Source organism: Manacus vitellinus, unplaced genomic scaffold (assembly GCF_001715985.3).
Source record: "Manacus vitellinus isolate BGI_N305 unplaced genomic scaffold, ASM171598v3 scaffold_44_pilon, whole genome shotgun sequence".
NCBI lineage: Eukaryota > Metazoa > Chordata > Aves > Passeriformes > Pipridae > Manacus > Manacus vitellinus.
Window position 1 is genome coordinate 2,991,601 of NW_021940565.1, and position 19,531 is coordinate 3,011,131.

At 39.9% G+C, this 19,531-nt stretch overlaps 1 protein-coding gene across 11 annotated transcripts in view; it reads left to right on the plus strand.

The window, feature by feature from the left end:
* The window catches only part of DNM3 (dynamin 3), a 169,806-nt gene that overhangs the window by 76,697 nt on the left and 73,578 nt on the right, over positions 1-19,531 (plus strand). The window lies entirely within an intron of this gene.

Below are 19,531 nucleotides of genomic sequence, written 5' to 3' on the forward strand. Positions count from 1 at the left end.
CTCTATGTATTCACTTGTTGCTGTTCCAACCAGTTTGCTAATACTGTTCTGCACAATATTTTGAATCAAAGATGTTGCTCTAGTGTGAATGTGGGGAAAAATCCTGCTTTGCTGTCTTATAATTATCTCTTATAACTTCTGAAAATGAATGAGCCTGTTTGTACCTTTGAGCATAGAGGTTATGTATTGAGGCCATTGTCAGTGTGTGGTTATGTGCAGTAACAGAAATCTCTACTTGCTTCCATACTGCTTTTGTAGTAAAATCACATTTAACTGGAAAATGCTGCATTCTGGTTTCCATCTCCATTAAGACCCACTGTAAACCATGTTATGAACATTCCTGAATAAATTCCAATGTTGAAGACCTGCTTACCTGTTTCCAATAGAAATGACAAACCCAATTTACCTGATATGTTTAGTCTGTCCAGTGAAAATCTTGTATTTGCCAAGGAAACCTCCTTCAGAACTTTCTACCAGCTTCTTCCCAATGTCAGAGAAAAAGTTTTAGGATTCCTACAAACGCTGGACAGCATGGGAAGCAACCAGAGGAGGAGATAGATATTCAGAGAGATATCACACCTCTACTTGTAATCTTCCTAGTGATGACCAATTTATTTGGGAGTTAGATTTCAGTTTTACTGCTTTCTAATGCTCACTGCCCTACTGCTCACACAGCTATGAGAGAGTAAAGCACAGACAGTGTTTTGCAAAGTTCTGTTTGCTTCCACTCAGTAGAAAATGCTCTAGTGGTTAAAGGAGGTAGGGAAGCCAGGTTTAGCTGAGTACCTGAAGCTGCAGGGTGTGCATGACTTTTGGAGATGTGGCAGAGATCCCTGGCTGAGTCGGTGTGGAGTTCCCTCCATGAGCTCTCAAAGTAGTGCTGATGAGACCTGATAACATGGGACCCTTCAGTACTGTTTTTGTGGTTGTTTTTGTTTTTCAAAGCAGAACCACAGTTCACCAAACAGTGCTTCCAGCTCCTAAAACATCTGCTTGGGGGCTATGGAGTAAAAGTCTCCTATCTCTATTTATCCAATGCCACCTGCTGAGCCAGCAACTTCAGTGTGCACGGTGTCTCTTGCAATTGTGGTGTTGCATTGAACCAGATGATGCTCTTATAGCCTAACTTAGATATAAAGGTTGCTACTGCCTTTGAAGATGTGTTTCTGGAAATTTGTACGAGGTATTTTCTGGTTTTCTTTCATGTTATGCTGGGCAAGATTTGTGCCCTCTCCTGCAACTCAGAACTTCTCTTTTACTGCAACAGCTCCATGGTCTCCAGTAGCTTTAAAGGGAAAATGGGGCTCGTTTTATATGCTACTATTTTCCTTGTATTTTTTGTAAAAGCGCAATTAAAATGCTATTTACTATAGGTTGCCCTCCAACCCCCACCCCCACCCTTCTTAATTGTTTACTTGGAGCTCAGAGAGCACAGTTCATTGTTAGGAAGAAAGAGAATAATTCAGACAACTTGGTCAATCAGTCTGCAGCTTGTTTTAATTTTTACACTGCCTCTATTGTGTGGAAAATATGACTTTTATAAGCATGATAGTGCAACCATGAAATGAGAGTTTTTGAAAATGTTACATCCATAGAATGAGAGGGTTTCAGAAATGGATTATGTACTCTTAGCCGATACTGCCATTTGAGTGGTTGCAATGTTTTTAGGTGTGTGCCGTACAAGTATTACAACCAGAAATCTACATGAAAGGAACAGTGTTTCCAAAGTCAAATAGTCAGAAGCTAGGAAATAGTGGATTTATGGTTGTTTGTACAAATGTAATTCTCTCCTCTTGTATGTGCTTTCTGCACAGTGAATGAGGCAGGAGTCCCAGGGAAAAACAGTGCACAATCACGTAATCAGATACTTAATCACAATGCACACACATACGGAGCGGAATGGGGGTTGTGTGTGCAGCCATAAATCTGGCATTCCCTGACTGTCAGGTCCTTGATGTTGGAAGAATTTCAATTAAGATGTGACTTTGGTTGCTTTTAGGTACAATTTCCTAACTTTGAAAAGGAAGCAAGGCTAAAAGACTCTGTTGCAACTGTTAAGGTTGGATGCAACTCCGTGGATGGAAGTTCAGGGTGAGGGGCTGAACTTCACAGCTGGTCCGATTCTCAAGTAACACAGTGTGAGCTACTTCAGATGGGAGCACTGCAGTGCTGGCCCCAGTAATAAACTTACTGTAACCACTCTGCCTTTTAGACCTTCACCCTTCAGCATTGCCATAGAAATCATTCACAGAGGAGTTGTAGGGATTAGCAGTGGTGGCTGGCAGGACAAGAAAATTGTCTCACGCTGCAGTGGCAATTAATTGCCAGATTCAGGTATTGTGGGCATGAGGAATGCCAAACTCAATCTGTTTTCCTTCTGAGTGAAGAAAAGTGAAGCAGAATTTCATTTGTTGGGGAAAAAATATGAAATCTCCTGGCTTGTAAGGTTGTTTTGGTTTTTTGGTTTTTGGTTGTTTGGGTTTTTTTCCTGCTGTGTCTTATCAAGAGCCTACAGATTTGACAGATCTTCAAAGATTAATCCACAAGATGGATTAACAATGGGAATGTAAGGGAGTGAAAAAATTTTAGATTACTATCATCTGGTGATTTTGAAATGGTAGTGTACCCAGATTGACTATCTCACAGTGCATCAAGATTTTTGGAAAAAAATAGGTGGTTGTAAGAAGATTCAATTTATCTTCTGTTAATATCCCATTAAGTCTGATGAATAATTGTTCAAAAAAGTAACAGCTATCTTGCAAAAAGCAAGCCAACCCAAAACAACCTATAGCTGTCCAACTATTCCTGTCAGCAGCAAACTGCTTTTTGGAAAGCTTCCTGAACTGGGCAGAGCTTGTCTCCCTTGTTACCCTGCCTTGCTTCTACATCACAACCTAGAACTGCCTGTGTTGTTGGAGCACAAGTGGGATTTGTGCATCCTGCACTGTATTTGGGTCAGAAAGCTTGCAGTCAAGGGAGTGGGTCCCCGGCCTTCGACCCCTTGCTTTTTAATCCCTCACCTCAGTTGTGCAGCTCTCCTGTGGAGCTGCACTGACCAGAAGTGTAATGTGAAACTGATTTTGCAAAACAATAAATTGCGGAGAGCTTGAGGAAACAGGTGGTTTTGGTTAGTAAATTGCACATAAAATACAAAACATCAGTAAATGGAAGCCTTGGCCCCAGGAGAGGAGAAGCAACATTTAGCTTTCCCTGTGCTGGTGATTGGTTTAAGCTCACTTGCCTTTGGCCCCAAAGGGGGCTGTTCCAGCAGCCTGGAATAGCCAGAGCGTTGCAGAAGCCCAGTCACAACCTTCGTGTCTGCCTTTGCTGGGGATTGTAAATAGCAAGTTACAGCAGCAAGGAATCTGAGCTTCACAGGGGAATACCTCTGATACAGGGATTTCCCACATTGCTGGATTTGCCAACTCTATAGACCCTGAGCATAGCCAGAGTGGCATAATTCACTAGATTATCTGGAGCCCAGGTTCTACGATGCTTCTATTCTTGTAATGGCGTAGGATTCTCAAAGGCAAATGAAATCACACCAAGAAAAACTAAAACTGGAAAAAAAAAAAAATCAAAACCGAAAAACCAACCGACCAAATCTTAAAAAAGAAAAAATCCTTCCTTCGCAATTTACACTGAATAACTTCTCATGAGGTTCACACTAACTGCAGTAATAAAATGTAGTTGATATTGAATTAATCTTACCAATTTGATGCATGTGGTAAGGATGATGGTTGCTTCAATCCTTACTGTACCAAAGTTGTATAAATGTAAACTGTGTTTTCTGAACTGGAGCTCTCTTTAATGTTGACTTCTAGCTGTGCTGCAGCTAAACCCATGCCCAGATCCAAGACTGCAGACGCTCACACACAATTAATCTCACAAATTTATGAATGCCAGAGCATGGACCAAAATGAAAACAACTGGAGGAATGTATAAGGGGAATAATTGGACTGTATCCAGATGTGCATGTGTAAAACATCACTGATTGACTCCTCCCCCATATCCTGCCTGAAGAAAGGAATTTTTTCAAAAATAAACTGGGGTTATTTGAAAGAAGTTGTGCTGTCTGAATGAAATCTAATAGACAGGATTAGTGGTAATTAGGTACATTCTTTGCTCCTTGGTTTTTTTGATTTTGTTTTGTTTTCAATTCTTTCAATATCACTGAATTTAGCAGTTTCTGTGCAGTTTCAGTGTTACAGCTGGAGCTTTTGCTACACCAGTTTGAGCTGCAGGGTAGTAGAGGAGAATCACAAGGATTGTCTGTGTGTGTGTGTTGTGCACTGAAAATTTTGAGTAGCATCAGGTGTTTATAAATTGTGTATCAGGATATTTTTGTGGCGAAGGCTGGTTAAGAGGCAGAGGGACACTTGAAAGGTTTTATAGAGAGAATTTACTAAACTGAAAGACAAAACTCAAAAGAAATGGCCCTTCGTTGTGTCGTATTTGCAGGTTGGAATAGAAATGAAGGTAACAAACAAGCTGTTACACAGAATTAGTTTCATGTCTGGCTTTCAGTGCAAGAGGACTGTCACAGCGTGTGCAGAGCCTCTGCTCAGCCACCGCTGCCTGCTCTCTGACAGATCTGCGATTACAACAGGGATGGGAAGAGAAGAGAAGGGAAGGGAAAGGAAGGAAAAAAGTCTAGACTGGAGAAAAGTCAACTTTTGCTTTACTGCTTTGTTGATTTAAAAAAAAATAAATAGATAAATCTGTCATTTCCCTAATTATTTCAAAGCTCTTTTTATATTCCTCCTCTTTAATAAGTTGCATTGCCCACCTTTAAACACTTGTGTGCTTTCTCAGCACAAACTTTTCCTAGACATTTTGTAACACTTATTTTTCTCCCTAAATTAAAATAGCAGAAACTTTGGCTGAGTTTCACAAAACACCCTCACAGGCTTACTCTACTGTCTTATGTTTACTTTGGTTCTATACCCAAATAGGCTGAGAAAAAAGAAAGAAATAGCACTGAATCTTCTTAAAAACTGCAATTGATACTTACTGCGGGGAAGGCTCGTAATGTTCTGATTCTTTTTCTAGTCCTTGCTCCCACAGCAGTGTCCCTGAAGCCAAGGACATGAAAATAAAAAAAATTCTTTGGGGTTTGGACCACGAGACTGTAGCCACCTCCCTCCACTAAAGCCTTTATCACAGAAGCGCTCGGTGCCGATTTCTTTTCACAAAATCTTGTTTTGGGTTTTGACCTTTATTTTAGCTCTGCTTAAAATGGGGTTGAAGGAATATTACAGTTTGGCTCCTGTCAAAGGGATGGGTTAGAACTTAGGCTTTCTGTGCTTCACAAAGTCAGACTTTCCCCCCCTCCTCTTCTAATGGAAAAGGACACGCTAAACTGTCCAGGCAGGCTCATGTTGTTGCCAGGGATGTAAAATTCTTGTGCTTAAAGTGAATGAGCACAGAGGTACGATACTGTTTTTACACCAGGTATAAAATTGCCAGACACAAATCTGATTTAACAGAATATGTTTTTGAATTTAGTGTCACAATGCTTCCACTAGAATGCAGCGAACAATCTTTTCGAAAAGTAGCGATAGTCCTTGGATAAAGAGCTCCAGAGGTTCATCTGAAAATGCTTTATAGTTGGAAAGAGTCTTTAAAACAAAAAATTAGAATTGCCACAGCTCGTCATGTTGCTTCGCTGAGACTGCAGCAGCTGTTGAGGTGAGATGGAGTTGCCTTGGCAACAGCACATATTGTATAACAGTACCACACCACCATCAAACCAGTGAGGTGAGAAGTAGTTTAAAAGCATTACTAAATTTTTATGATACGTCTGCTACATTTTCAACCTTGTGGTTGGCTGAGTTTACCCAGTGTAGCCTTCCTGGAGCCCAGAAAGCTCAGCTGCTGAATGCTCTTTGGTGAAGAAAAGGGAGGGGAGTCCCTAATTTGTGTTGGTTTTTTTTTGTTTAAATGCTGAAGTTAAGCTGTCTCTAAATAACTTTTCTTGTTAATTAAGCTTATGCTCACAATGCAGTTATTGCTTTATATAAATTCATTGTTCTTTCCTTTTTATACTTTCTATTCCAAGCAAGCGTGACTTTTTTTTCACTGTTTTGGGTAATGAAAGCAGGAGATATATAGAAAAATCTATTAAGACTTGGCAGAGAAGGCCCCCAAATATGAAATCAGATGGATTTTATGGTTGCATTACAAATTTGGGCATTCAAATGGTAAGGTTTCTGTCTCTTGTGATGACACACAGGTACTGTGTTTTTTTCCAGTTTGCTTGTTTTCCAATCCTTTGTGCTTCCCACAGCTGTTTAATTTAATAAAATATATAATCACTTCCCATCACACTGTTCACAAGGGATATCTGTTTGCTTACCCCTCCCTTTATATCATGGATTCAACTGGAGAACTGCAAATCTATTACTTATGAGACTAGTAGCCTCCAAAAGGTCTTTAAGGCTTTTTTTCTGAATTTATTTACTAACAAAATATATGTCTTGGTGGAGAGATTGGTCATGTAAATTTTTCACCTACCTTCACCATTATGCACTTCTGTTTGGTTCATTTTGACAAAGATTCAGATCACCTTGAGCCTTTTTTGAGTGGTGATTTTTAATGGCGTTAATTAGGCAAAAAATAGGAGGTAGGTTATTTCATACCTTTAAACTTAAATCTGAAAACAAAAAAAAACACCCATGAACAAAAACATGGTATGAACCTTAAGCTGAGGGGGGGAAAAGCAGCAAGAGGAGCAAGTGTAGTGAAAACCCTGCAAATCACAACCACCTGGTTAGAGTAGTGAGTCCCGTGTAACTTAAAGAAGAACTGACTTCAGTTGCAGTGTTCAAAAAAACAAACCTGCAAGATGCTGCCCAAAGCACTAGTTAATAATTATTGCAAGCAGCTTGGAGCCAGCCCAGATTGTACAGGGCTGTTGGATCCTCTCATGGGTTTGTGCATACCACAGCGATTATTGAATGCTTTTCCAAGGTCCATTGTATGTTCTTCCTCCTGGGATTTGGTGCTTTTAGTGCTGAGCTGTGAAACTGTAACAAAGTTGTGTCCCAGCAGGTATGGTCTTGTTTCTGCTCTGTGTGAACTGGTTTGAAGTGACCTGTACAGACCTGAGTGAAATGGTTTCTTATGCTGATTGAGCTGTAGGATGTACTGTATTATTACTGTTATTCATAGCGTACTAAAGTGTTGGGGAGTTGCTGCTGCTGTTCTTCAGAATCAGAGGATGTTCCAAAGCATCTCTCCTGCTCAACTGTATTTCAGGCACCTGTGCTGATGAACTTACTAAAATTCAGGACTCACTACCGTGCTTGTAGCCCCTTGGAAACCAGTCTTCATTCAGTTCAGAGTTGCCATGCAGAATGATACCCTGCTGACAAAAAGCACTTTAGCAGGACTTCCTGCATTCTGTTCTCTTGTGTCCTTAACACAGGTGATGCTGTATTCACTCTTCCACTCCTGGTCAGTCCAGCAAAGGATATTTGATGTCTGTGGATTTTGAAGACAAGGAAGAAGAACTTGAAGTAATAGTGATGAGGAAGGGATGTTTCCTTTCAACAGGCTTTTAAGCCTGTTAAACTATCTAGTCCAAGCACTGCTTTGTTCCTAGCAGATGCAGTTTGTTGTGTGGTTGCTTGACACTTCATACTTATTTTCAGTTAGGCTGCATGGAGGCAAGTCTTAAAAACCAGTTATCAGTTTATAAATAAACCTCATTTTCCTAACATGACGTGGTTCTGCAGCCTTTGAAATAGGGTCTAGCTACAACATCAGAGGAACATGCATGTTACTGGAAGGCTGCCAGATGACCTCCAGGCTTTTAGTCATGGTGAGGAAGATTGTTAGCCCTTGGGGCAAGAAATGTTACAAGTATTTAATTTACAGTGCCAGTTTGGAATATTCCCTAGATACTCCTACAGTGCAAGTGAGAGTAACAGTCCTGTTACTGCTCTTGAGTTCAGCAGTAGGTTGGCAGTATTTGCATTTCTCAAACCTGCCCAGGTTCTGCTCTCATTTCATGACAGACCCGCACATTCGAATGTATATTTTTACCAGTAATCAGAATATGGCTGAGTTCTACTGAGCCATCTTTCTTGATTAATTACAAGTAACAGACTTAACAACTGTAGCGTGTTTTTGGCTGAAACATTTTGTTAATTGCTTGTTTTAGTTGCTTGGGTGAGTGAGCTAGCCTATTAAATCTTCCAGTAGTTTTAAATAATAACTTCATTTTTGAAAGGTATTTTCTGTTAGCTGAGGCAACCAAATAATTTTCTTGGCAGTCAGAATACAACATACGTACCAAAGCAAAAACTATTAGGAAGGGGATCAGAAAACTGGTTGGTGTGTCAGGCTGTTAGTTGTCATGAGCATTTCTGTGTCTGCTCAGAAGTTTTTCCTCCCTTACATCTTCGAAGGCAGTTTTATCCTGGTCTGCAGAGAAAAGGCATCACTAACTTTGATTTGTTCATTACCTGCCATTGGGGAATTGTATGGTAGATGTGCTCCTTTGTTCCTCTTTTCCATTTGTTTGAGGGTTCTCTTACTCATAGATCAGATCCTTAAGAAAATGGTATTTGAATTCATTCTGTCTCTCTTTATAATGGCAAATGAGAGAGGCTGATATTTGAACACACTTGTTTTGGAAGAATTACCATAATGCTTTGTTTTGCCATAATGTCCTTTCTCTGCTGGTACTGAGGGGACAGACCAGCATCTACCCATGCTGTAGACAGAGCTGTTGGATCATGTACTGAATTGTTGCTTGTGTTTTGAGTCTTGCTGTCTGTCTGCCCCTTTGGTTGCCATCACCACTGGAGGTAACATCCCCTTTTCATGGAAGTGAATATTGCACTCCACAGCTCAGTGGATTCTGTCGTGGTGGCCACATTGGTATATCTGACTGAAGGGGAATGAGAATATCCCTGAAATCTCATGTCTCTGAAACTTAATGCCATTTTCAGCAGGAATAGCAGTTACACTCTGAATGCCCTCACTGAAGCTCCCATAGATCCAAGCAGGAAAAGTCAGGCAGGAAGTGAATGCACACCCCACAACTCTGATAACACTGGCCTGATATCTGCTTCAGAGCACTGTGTGTGCCCTGTGGATGGAGACTGCAGATGTGCATGCAGTCTGTCTGCAAGAGCTTTGACTTGGCTACCTGGCTTCTGGGAATCCTGAACAAGTGACCAGGGCCCTTCTTTTCTAGTTAGGAAAGGTCTCCATGGGGTAAACAAGTATTTCCAGGGAGTGTTGTCATATGGTGTCTTAGCTGGCACACATCTATTTTACTGACTGCTAGAACATTGGGCCTCAACAAGATTAACACACTGAAACAGGCATAGAAAGAAATCATTTCAGCATGAATTGATGTACCCTTGTGTTCTGGTAAAATGAAATTTGTTGTTTTTCCCATTCGTGGAGACACTTAATAAGTGGGAGAGACTGGAGATGGCATGAGGATGGTAAAAAGCATCAGTGTAAGAGATGACAATGACTCTAGTCTAGAAATAAGGGTTGTATAAATAGGAATAATCTAGTCTAATTAAAATTGGATCAATCACTGCTACACGGCTGGGTGCAGTATCTCTTCTGTCATTTGTTTTTATATAACTTCTAGTCAATCCTTGGGTCCTTGGCTATTGATAAAGGTCATGCAAACAGACTAACTTTAATTACTGTGAGTGGCTTTTAAGCTCATCTCTTAGAAGATACATATTTCTAAGCATATCTAATGTGCTATCTGTTTATCTAAAATTTTTCCTTTTTATTTCCCACTTTTGCAATGCCCTGTTAATTTTATTGCCTGGCTAACAAGTGAGAAGTAAACTCAGGGTAGTGGTCTAAATATTTTGCAAGAAAGAATACTCTTGTAACTAAAACACGAGATGAAAAGTTAAAAGCTTTGATTTGGTTTCTGATTTTACTGTTTATCTTGTTGTTAAACTCACTATAAAGAGACACTGTCAACATCAAATCAGACTTCAGTCTGCAATTTTGTTATCTGTTAAATGTAAACAAAACTTTACCATAATGAAAAAGCTAAGGAAAAAATATGATGGGTTTCAACATTGTGTGTATGACAGCATTTTGAAAAGTAGCAATTCCTGTCCTGAATCAGATCAGTATGTTTGTCAAAGCAGCAAATGCCAGATGCTCAAGAGGAACTAAATCTAATAGACTGCTGCAGCCCCCACAGCAGACGGCTGGGCAGCATTTGGATCACTCCCTGGCTTTATGAAACTTTATTTTCCTTGCATGGGTTCCTTTTCCTTTTCTGATGCAGCTGGGGACATCCATAGGAAAGGATTCCTGGAATCACACTGAATTCTTCGTCTGGAGGATGCTTGGCATCAGTGGATGTCATAGCTTAAGTATGTGCTTTGTTTAAAGAAACTTCTGTTTATCAGTTTTCACAGAGGAAATGCAACAGTCAGTGACTTGTTAGATTTCATCTTCTGTTTATGTTGGAGAAAACAATATTCACAAACATAGGAAATTAATGTTAAAGCTGCAGAGTGGTGGTTGGGTGCTGAGAGGAACAGGTAGAACCTTACACTACTGAATAGGGTATTGGTTTGTTTGTTTTAGATTAAAACATCAAATTAACGTCTCTGCTTGCAGACTCTCTCACCCATAAAATACTGTGCATCTTCCCTTTAAGATTTCAATTTAATAGTTAATGTTTATAGAGAGTGCAGAGATCCATTATGAAATGCATAAAGGAAAAAAAATCAATATTGCCTAAGCATTTAAATGTCCATCCTCCACAAGGGGTTAAAAATACTGCACATTTTTGGTAATGTTAGAAGCCCTGATGGGTGGAGTAGGCAATGGGCGTTTCAGTGTAGATGGTTTGCTAACCCTTTGCTGTGCAGCTGAAATACAGACTGAGACAGTGGCCAGCAAGAAAGTGGATTCTCGGGAAGCTGTGTTTCATTAAGCCTATTTTTAAAACCCTTTTCTGCAAGAGAAGTTTAGTGTTTGCTGCTGCAGGAGGAGCAAGGATTTTAATTATTTTTTAATCACTAGCTTTTTCTGGTAAATACTGTAGAAAAAGCATAGCAAGAACAGCTTTAAAGAGTTATGAAAGCTCATTAGCAACCAGTTGCCAAAATATCTGTTTCTACATACTCTACCCAACTTAAAATAATCAAATTATTTGAAAGGTGGTTTTTGTATCTGGTTTTGAATCTGGAAATAAGTTGATACAGACAGAGATTCACTGGACAGTTTAATTACTGTAATAAATTTGCAGTAAACCCCATGAAAATAATATTTTCTTTTTTTCCTGTGAAGATGGATACATCCTTACATAAAGAGAAGCTTGCTTCCTCCTTTGTCTCATTGTTGACAACTATAAATTTTCAGTTAGATCTTTGTAATGGCTAACTACGCATCAGAAATCCCATGGGTATGAAATACTATGGAAAGTGTGAGCATCCACAGAGGTGGTCAGTAAGGTATGCTGCTAACAGCAGAAAGTCTAGGCAGAAATGTCTTTTTATTACGCTTTTCAAAAATAGCCTCTGAAGATTCCACACGGGTGCTTTGTGGGAGGGCATTCCACACTGCGGGAGCAGAACGAGTGCCTTTAGGCATCTGAGGTCAAAATGTGGGCAAGGACTTGAGACATTTGTAGTTGTATTTCTCCCTGCTTACAAAAAAAATTACTCAACAGTTTAGGGATAGTTTATATAGCAAGCTTAATTTGGGGATAACCAACACTTTATTGGAACAAGTTACAAGAAGCTTAGACTGCTAAGTTTTTCATTATTTCCAGAATGACCTTCTTTGCTGTGTACAATGCACAAGTTGCTGTAACCTTCATGTGAGACATGTGGAATGATGCTTTTCTGCAAATGATTTGCCACTGAGATGATGGACCAACACCCAACTCTGCCAAATGGAAAGTTGAGTAGCTACTCCTGGGCTAGGCTGGTACCCAGCCAGGAGGGCATAAAGTAAGGCACGGTGCTTGATTTCCCAGAGTCTTGAGCCCTTTGTTTTTGGAGCAGACCCAGATGTTGACCTCTTCAGTGGAAGGTAAAGATGCCTCTGTGGATGGAGTCTCCTGCTCAGCTGGAGCTGTTCTCTGGGTTTGGTTTGTACTTGCAGCTCATTCCGTAGAGTGGCAGTTCTCATGCTGGGTAAGCACAAGATGCTGTTGCCTTTCAGCCCCACACGGATAAGAAGTTGCCACTGATTCCTAGTAAATTGAGTTGTTTAGTTCTATGCTTAGAGCCCTTGTCTCATGTCCCCATCTCAAGCACCTCTGCCAAGCTGTGTCTAACACACCACCCCGAGCACCTTCCTGAGGAACGTGGCGTGGCAGCTGGGACTTTGCAAAAGCAGTTCTGGAGAGAAGGAGCTGGTGGATGCAGGCCGAGAGCATGCAAAGTTCTCTGCACTGGGGTAAAGCAGAGGGGAAAAGAGAATAGGCTTAAAATACAAAAGCATTTGAGAATCTCAGGCTGTGTTTTCAGTGAAGATTGCGTGTCTTCTCATACAGCAAGGATAAGAGTTGCAGTGTAAATAGCAGAGTAAGAGAGGGGCTTAGTTCCAAGGAGCTCTTGTGCTTTTCAAGTCGAGTTTGCTGTTTTGTTCTTTCTATGTAATTTAGATAAGAGGCTTACACACATCAGTTGCATAATTTTTACTCTTATGCCTTTAAGATGTTGATTCAAAACCGAGGCACTTGAGAGAGCTGAGAGAATGGGGTGGGGGCTTAGCCAAACTTTGCAGTTTATACTAATGCTTAATTTTTTTTTAACTGAATTTTATTTTCCTAATATCTAACCTTAATTATTTTTACTACTTCTTAGACATTTTAGTGAAGAGTAATGTAGAAGAAGAATTGAACACTGGAGCTTTCTCAACACAGCCTATTGATGTGTTTCCCCCTCAACCAAGCAGTGGGTTGGTTTTTTCCATAGTGTCTCTCTTAGTTAAAACATCTCATTATCATGAAGTTCTATACCATGAATCTCTATAGAGATCAATGAAGGTCCTGGTGGTGGTGATGTACATGTTCTTTGTTCCTCATTTGCCTTTGGGAACATTCTGTTGGCCTGTGTTCTGTGAACGTCTGTGTTGTGCCAACCCCACACCAGTACATGTGCTTTTGATATGAAAGATGACGCTTCTCCAATTATTTTCTGTCTGACTTCCTAAACAAGAATATAAAGATATGTCAGCTTTCCAGATGAATTATTCCATCAGGTCTCTGTTAGATCAATTAAGTAATAATTTTGATTCTGATTTAAAAATTTCTAGTTTTTCCTGCTTATTTTGTGTGCTATTAGCAAGTAAGTCCACAGGGAGACCTTAGAGCCCATTCCAGTACCTAAAAAGGGCTGCAGAGGTACTTTTTACAAGGCCATGGAGTGACAGGATGAGGGGGAGAGGTTTCAGACTGAAAGGGGGTAGGTTTAGATTGGATGTTAGGAAGAAATTCTTTGCTCTGAGGGTGGTGAGGCCCTGGTTCAGGTTGCCCAGGGAAGCTCTGGATGCCCCATCCCTGGAAGTGTCCAAGGCCAGGTTGGGGCTTGGAGCAGCCTGGTCTAGAGGAAGGTGTCCCTGCCCATGGAAGGGGGGTTGGAACTGATGAGCTTTAAACTCCTTTCCAACCCAAAATGTTCTATGAGAGACTTTTTTCTTTTGAAGAAGTGCTGTTTCGGGGGGTGGGGGCAGGAGTGTGTGTGAAGGCAGTGAGGATTTTCTTAAACTACAGAGTAAGTTGAGCATTTGCAGCCTAATTTAAATTAATTAGAAATGTGTTCTTAGGAAACTCAGCACCTGACATGAGTCAATTTTTGTGCTGAATGATCCAAATAATGAAATAATGAAATAATGAACGTCTTTCTGGTAGTATTGTTCAAGTTGAGAGAATTTAGAATCCAATGGTAATTAGAGTGTAATTATTTTAGATTAAGGGGCATATTCCTGTTATTGTATATAAAATTTTCCTCCTTATCAGTGAGGAAAGAAAAATTCCATGATATGCTTCTCTTAAAGATGATTTTGTGTCCTAGTGTTCTGAAAGGATCTGGGATTTTGTTTATGCCTGCAGAAAATATCAGAGGTCACTGCATTCCCATCTTCTCTTACCTTTAAGGAGGAGGCAGTGCCAGTTCTGTAAGAGTGCAACGTACGGTTTCAGTATGTCTACAAACAATCTGTGGCCAAAGTTGTCTTTCCATTCCTGTGGTTCCAAACTTGAAAAACGCTTCTTGCACCAAACGTCTTTAGCAGGAGATGTGGGAGGTGAAGGGGCAAATGGAAGTGAGTGCAAGAAAAACAAGGGCACTCTGGGTTCACCTGTAAATGCTCTGTGCAGCTGCCAAATGAATTTGATTTTAGACTCTAGTTTTGTGTTCTTAGACTAAACTGTATTTTTCCCCTGTCTGAAGTAGTTTCTCCCCCTTCCCATTTCTGAAGTGCAGTTTCAGGGCAGATTGAAATGTATTTGAGGTATTCTGTTTCCTTTAGGGAATGTGAATTTCTTTTAACTGTAAATTTTAGTGCTGTAATGTATTTTATTTAAATACACGTATGTTTAGCCTTGTCTATTGCCATGTAGTTTTTTCTGGGAATTACTGGTAATTATATAGTTTGGTAATGTGTTAGTATAAAGCCTCATTATTTCAAGCTATGTCAGTAAAATGTATTATTAGACATTTAAAACAAATCCACACTGGTAGACAATCTAGTTTTTGTAACCTTGGGAGTGTCCTCAAAGGAGCATAGAATGTTACTTCAGCAAAACAAATTAATTGAAACAATAATTAAAATATACATTTAACTTGAGTAATGTGAATGCAAAAAATGGATTACAGAAAATCAAACTGCTGAATACGATGTTTCAATAGTTCTTGGGCAGACTCAGGATATTTTTAATGAATGTTTTATTTCATTATTTTATTTCAATACATTCGAGGCTTTTGGAGGGCAGAGGGGAACTAGCTGAAATGTTTTCTTTCTTTTATATTGTATTTTTTAAAGTGTGATGCATGAACAACTTTGCAATAAACTGTTCTCCCTGCTTTGATCTTTTGTCCTGAGAATGAGTGGAAAAAATGTTCGTCTAAATGTACTTTATTACTTTAGAACACGTTAAAAGATGATCCCTGATAATAGAATTAACTGTGTATGAAATGAGCTCATTGAGAGCTCATAAGATGGTTTACACCAGTAAGGCTTAGTTGTCTGAATTCAGTTTTCAGACTCAATCCTGGAATGACTTTATTTGTGAAAAATGATGCAGCTGGGGTTTTGATAGTTTGTTTCACTGTTATGGATTCCTTACTGAAATTCGAGTTTGTATGTATATTTGTGAGTTAGTTATCCTCTTTTTACTTAGATTTTTGTTGTCAATGTGCCGCTTTCACATTGGAGCAATCTCAGTATGTCAGTGTTCGAAAGCAGTTGTAACACATTTTTTCAGCAGCAGTTCCTTGTTGGTTGCAGTATCTGTAAAAGCTAATGACATTAAGGAGGAATTGGAGTATATCTTTCAAAGCACAAGTAACGAGTAATAGGAGTGTTTTGACATAGTGTTTAAAGAAAAAAAAAATGGAATTTGGTTTCCTGCCCAGAACTTTGACTGACTGTCTGGGAATTCAGTGCTGTATGTCAATGTTATGTAGAATTAGAGTAAGTACTCTGGAGTGACTCTCTACAAATATAACAGTGTCCTGCAAGTTTAGGGCCAATGAATTCATAGCCTCCAATATTTTGAGCCAGCATTGACCAAGACTTACATTGTTGAGGAAGTGCTGTGTTTCCTAGTAAATATTTCACTTTCTTCCAGAGAAGCAGTGGTTTTTAACTTTCCTGTCTGCAGTACAACTGTATACTATAAAAATTCAACGTTTTTGCAGGCGTTTCAACTTTCAGAGTTCAATACACCTTTTTTGTTGTCCTCTGTGTTTGCAATAATGTTGTTACCTCTTGCATTACCATTGTTTGTTTAGAGTTCTTAAACTCCTGGAGGCTTTCTAAGCCATTGTCCATTTTGTAGGTTCTTTGAAATAGCTGAGGTTAAGCATATGTAGAGAGTGCTGCTGGAGCAAAAATTTACAGCTTGGTTATTGAATCTTTAAAAATCTTATTTTCATAATATCATTTCACCAATGATAGCTATCCAAGCTGCACGTTGCAGATTTTTAGAGCATGATGAAGATAGCTCTTACAGCTATTTTGATCATTGGTTGGAGGTTTTTTTTCCTTAGGAAAGAGCTCCTTCCCTAATTGTGCTCTTGGGGAGTCCAACTGACAGTATCTTAACAAAGATGATTAAGTAAATGCAGGTGTTTGTCATCTTAACACAACTCCTAGTCTACACAATGGTGTATTCAATCTGTATTTTCCTCCCTAAGCAAACAGCATGAAATAAAAGAGGGTGTTAGGTATGAATCAGAGTAATACTTGATTGCAGGAATCCAGACATGGGAGAACTGGAATTCTTTAAAGATGATGTTATTTTATACAGAGGAGAAATGACATATTTTTAAATGTCATTGCAAGAAAAGACAAGGTTTGGCATTAGTCTGGATTGGAAGAGATATGAAGAAAAGTAGGAAAACAATTAAAAATGTCTTTGAATTATTAGTAAGGTTGTTATTTTGTGATAGTCAGAGAATATATCTGCAAGATTCTTTATCTGGCAGTTCCTGAAGACCTCATCCACCATGCAGAAGCAAGGGAAATGCCTCCTCCTCCCAGGTGCTGATACTCTTGAGAGATGAGATGTGCTTGTTGCTCACGGTGATGGTGATAGTCTCTGGTTGACTGGGAGTTTGTTGCTGCTTTGCTGGAAATTAATCTGGCAGCCAGAAGCATGACAGATGTTGTCTTCTGACTTGAGCACCCCACTCCCCCTAGTGCCCCTCACAGTGGCAGTCCAGCTTTGTTCCCAGGTCTGGGTTGTTACAGCGCACGATCTGCCTCTTAGCAGAAGCCACTGGCTGTCTCCTCCAATGTGGGGAAACTGATACTACATAACTGAAGATGTGCTGGAAGTTGGTGCTTGCCAAGTGTTTAATTTGCCTGTTTCTTAGCCATGTGCTCTTCTCTAGCTGGCTGCAAACATAGCTTTGGACGATCTGTTATGATGTGGGCATGGTCTGCTCTGAGCCTGTGGGAGACGTGCCAGCGGTTACAAGGATGGACAGTCTCTGAGGCTTTGGTGTTATGTGTTATCCTGTCCCTGTGGTTGAGCAAGGGCACAAAGGTGAGCTTGTATGGAGCTCACAAAGGTGATCTGTCATTAAATCAAGTTCTGCCACCACGCAGAAGGGCAGTGATAACACTTGAACAGTCCGTGGTTATTTCCATTCGAGGATGTCTCTGTCCTTCCAGAGGTGCTGTGTAAGCTTCCCCAAACTGTGGTGCCTCCTGCTGACATCTGCCTGACTTCACCACCTGCTGTGGTGTTTAGAGGGAGCATGTGGCCAAGGCAGTAGAGTTTGTCCCTCTGTTTCAGGTGTGTGCTGTTAAGGCATGCTGTGGGTGATGCTGGAACAGGACCTGTTTTTTCTGTATTCTGCTGCAAGTGAACAGCTGAGCAGCACAATCAGAATGATTAGCAATGTGTCTGGGATCCTTCATGGTACACAAAACAATGTGCTGTTATCAGGAAAGAGCTGCTTGGGAGCAAGCAACTCTTGGTCATTTGAATTCAATATGCAGCACCTGCAGGTTGAAAACTACCATAATTGACATACTCCCAATGGTAGGAGTCAGTAGTAGACTGGTACTGCCTGGCACCTTGCAGGCACTTTTTTTAATGGCAATACCTTTGCTGGAGCAAGTCCAGAGAAGGGCAACAAAGCTAAAGAAAGGTCTGGAGCACAAGTCTGATGAGGGGTGGCTGAGGGAGCTGGTGGGGCTCAGCCTGGGGAAAAGGAGGCTCAGGGGAGACCTTATCACTCTCTACAACTCCCTGACAGGAGATTGTAGCCGGGTGGGGATGGTCTCTTCTCCCAGGTAACAAGCAACAGGACAAGAGTAAATGGCCTCAAGTTGCACCAGGGGAGGTTTAGGTTAGATCTTAGGGAAATTTTCTTTTTTTCTTGGATGTTCTACTAACCTTTTTTTCCACGTTCCCATGCCCACATTGGTCAGGTTCCTTTTTCTGAATTATTGTTCAGGGTTTGCTTTGATGAAATCTGCAATCCCCATTCACGTTCCTGTGCCTACTGAGGCAGGTGATGTACATTCAGAAGCAGCTTCTGTCTTTAGTTAACAGAATAGAGACAATTTAAGGTCAGTTTATTGAACAGCTTTGGCTGTGAGCTTCAGGAGCATTTCAGTCTGGGACAGCTTCATGGAAAGTCTTCCTGATGAATATTTCTAGGGAGATTTCAATCTAATATTAATTTCCAAGGACAGAGGGTTGCAGGTTTTCCTACACATCACTGTAATTATTTTAGGATATCTTCTTAACATTCTGAGACATCTCAAAACCTTCCCTTGAAGATTTGATGGCATTAGGTCACTTAACATTTGAAGGTAATGCTCTTGATATAAAGTAGAAATAGTATTTTGTGATTATGGTGTATTCAGGTTTTTTTGTGGATTTAATATAGGAACATCCCCAGGGCTACTTATTTTATTAAAAACCCAGATATGTTGTTATGATAGAGTAAGCAGGTGGTTTTTTTGCTCTTTTCTTATAATTCAACAGTTTTCCTTTAAAGAAGTTAAGAAACTGGACATATTATGTACAGCAAGGAAGGAGATAGTTTCAGACAGTTGTTTCAGAAGTTAATGTTTTCCATGATCCAAGTATCTTGGCTTGATTTAAAAAAATAAAAAAGAAAAAAAGCATGAAAAAAAATCTGAAGTGTACCTTTCAAAAAATGCTGCTATAAAAAAAATAAAAAGGAGGGGTGGTAGGGGAGAAGTCTTGACACCAGAAGCTCTGTCACAGCAGAGTTTCTCTCGGATGTCTGGAAAAAGTCTTATACTTCTGGGATGCTTTCCAAAATATTTTCAGTGACCATTGCCACAGGCGTGAACTTCTTAATGCATTTTGCAGTAATCTGCACCACAGTAAAATTGATTACTGTCTGAAAGCTTTTCATGATAACAAGTAAGTAGGGCAGTATAAATGCCATGAATTAATTTGCCTGTGTGCATTATGTTGCATCTTCAGGAGTCTTGCAGAGACAGATGTGTCACCTCAGGAAAATCCTACTTAATGTTTTTTTTACATAATTATGTAATTGCATATTTTCTTATTTGAATTTTAGTAAAAAGGATTCTGCTTCCTCACGAGGATGCAGTGTCTCTCCAGATACTTCAGTTGGTACCCAAGGAAAGATATCTGGTGGCTTCCTGAATTTGAGCTTTTCTAGGATTCACTTTATAGAAATTGAAATGCATACAAAAACCAGAAGACTTTTAAGAAATGCCTTTCCAGCAGAAAACAAGGGTGCCGTACCAAAGGTGCATCTTCTCCATGTACCTAACAAGGAATTTCAGGAAGCTTATAAATGAGAGGTTCTCTTTCTATGTACAACTTAAG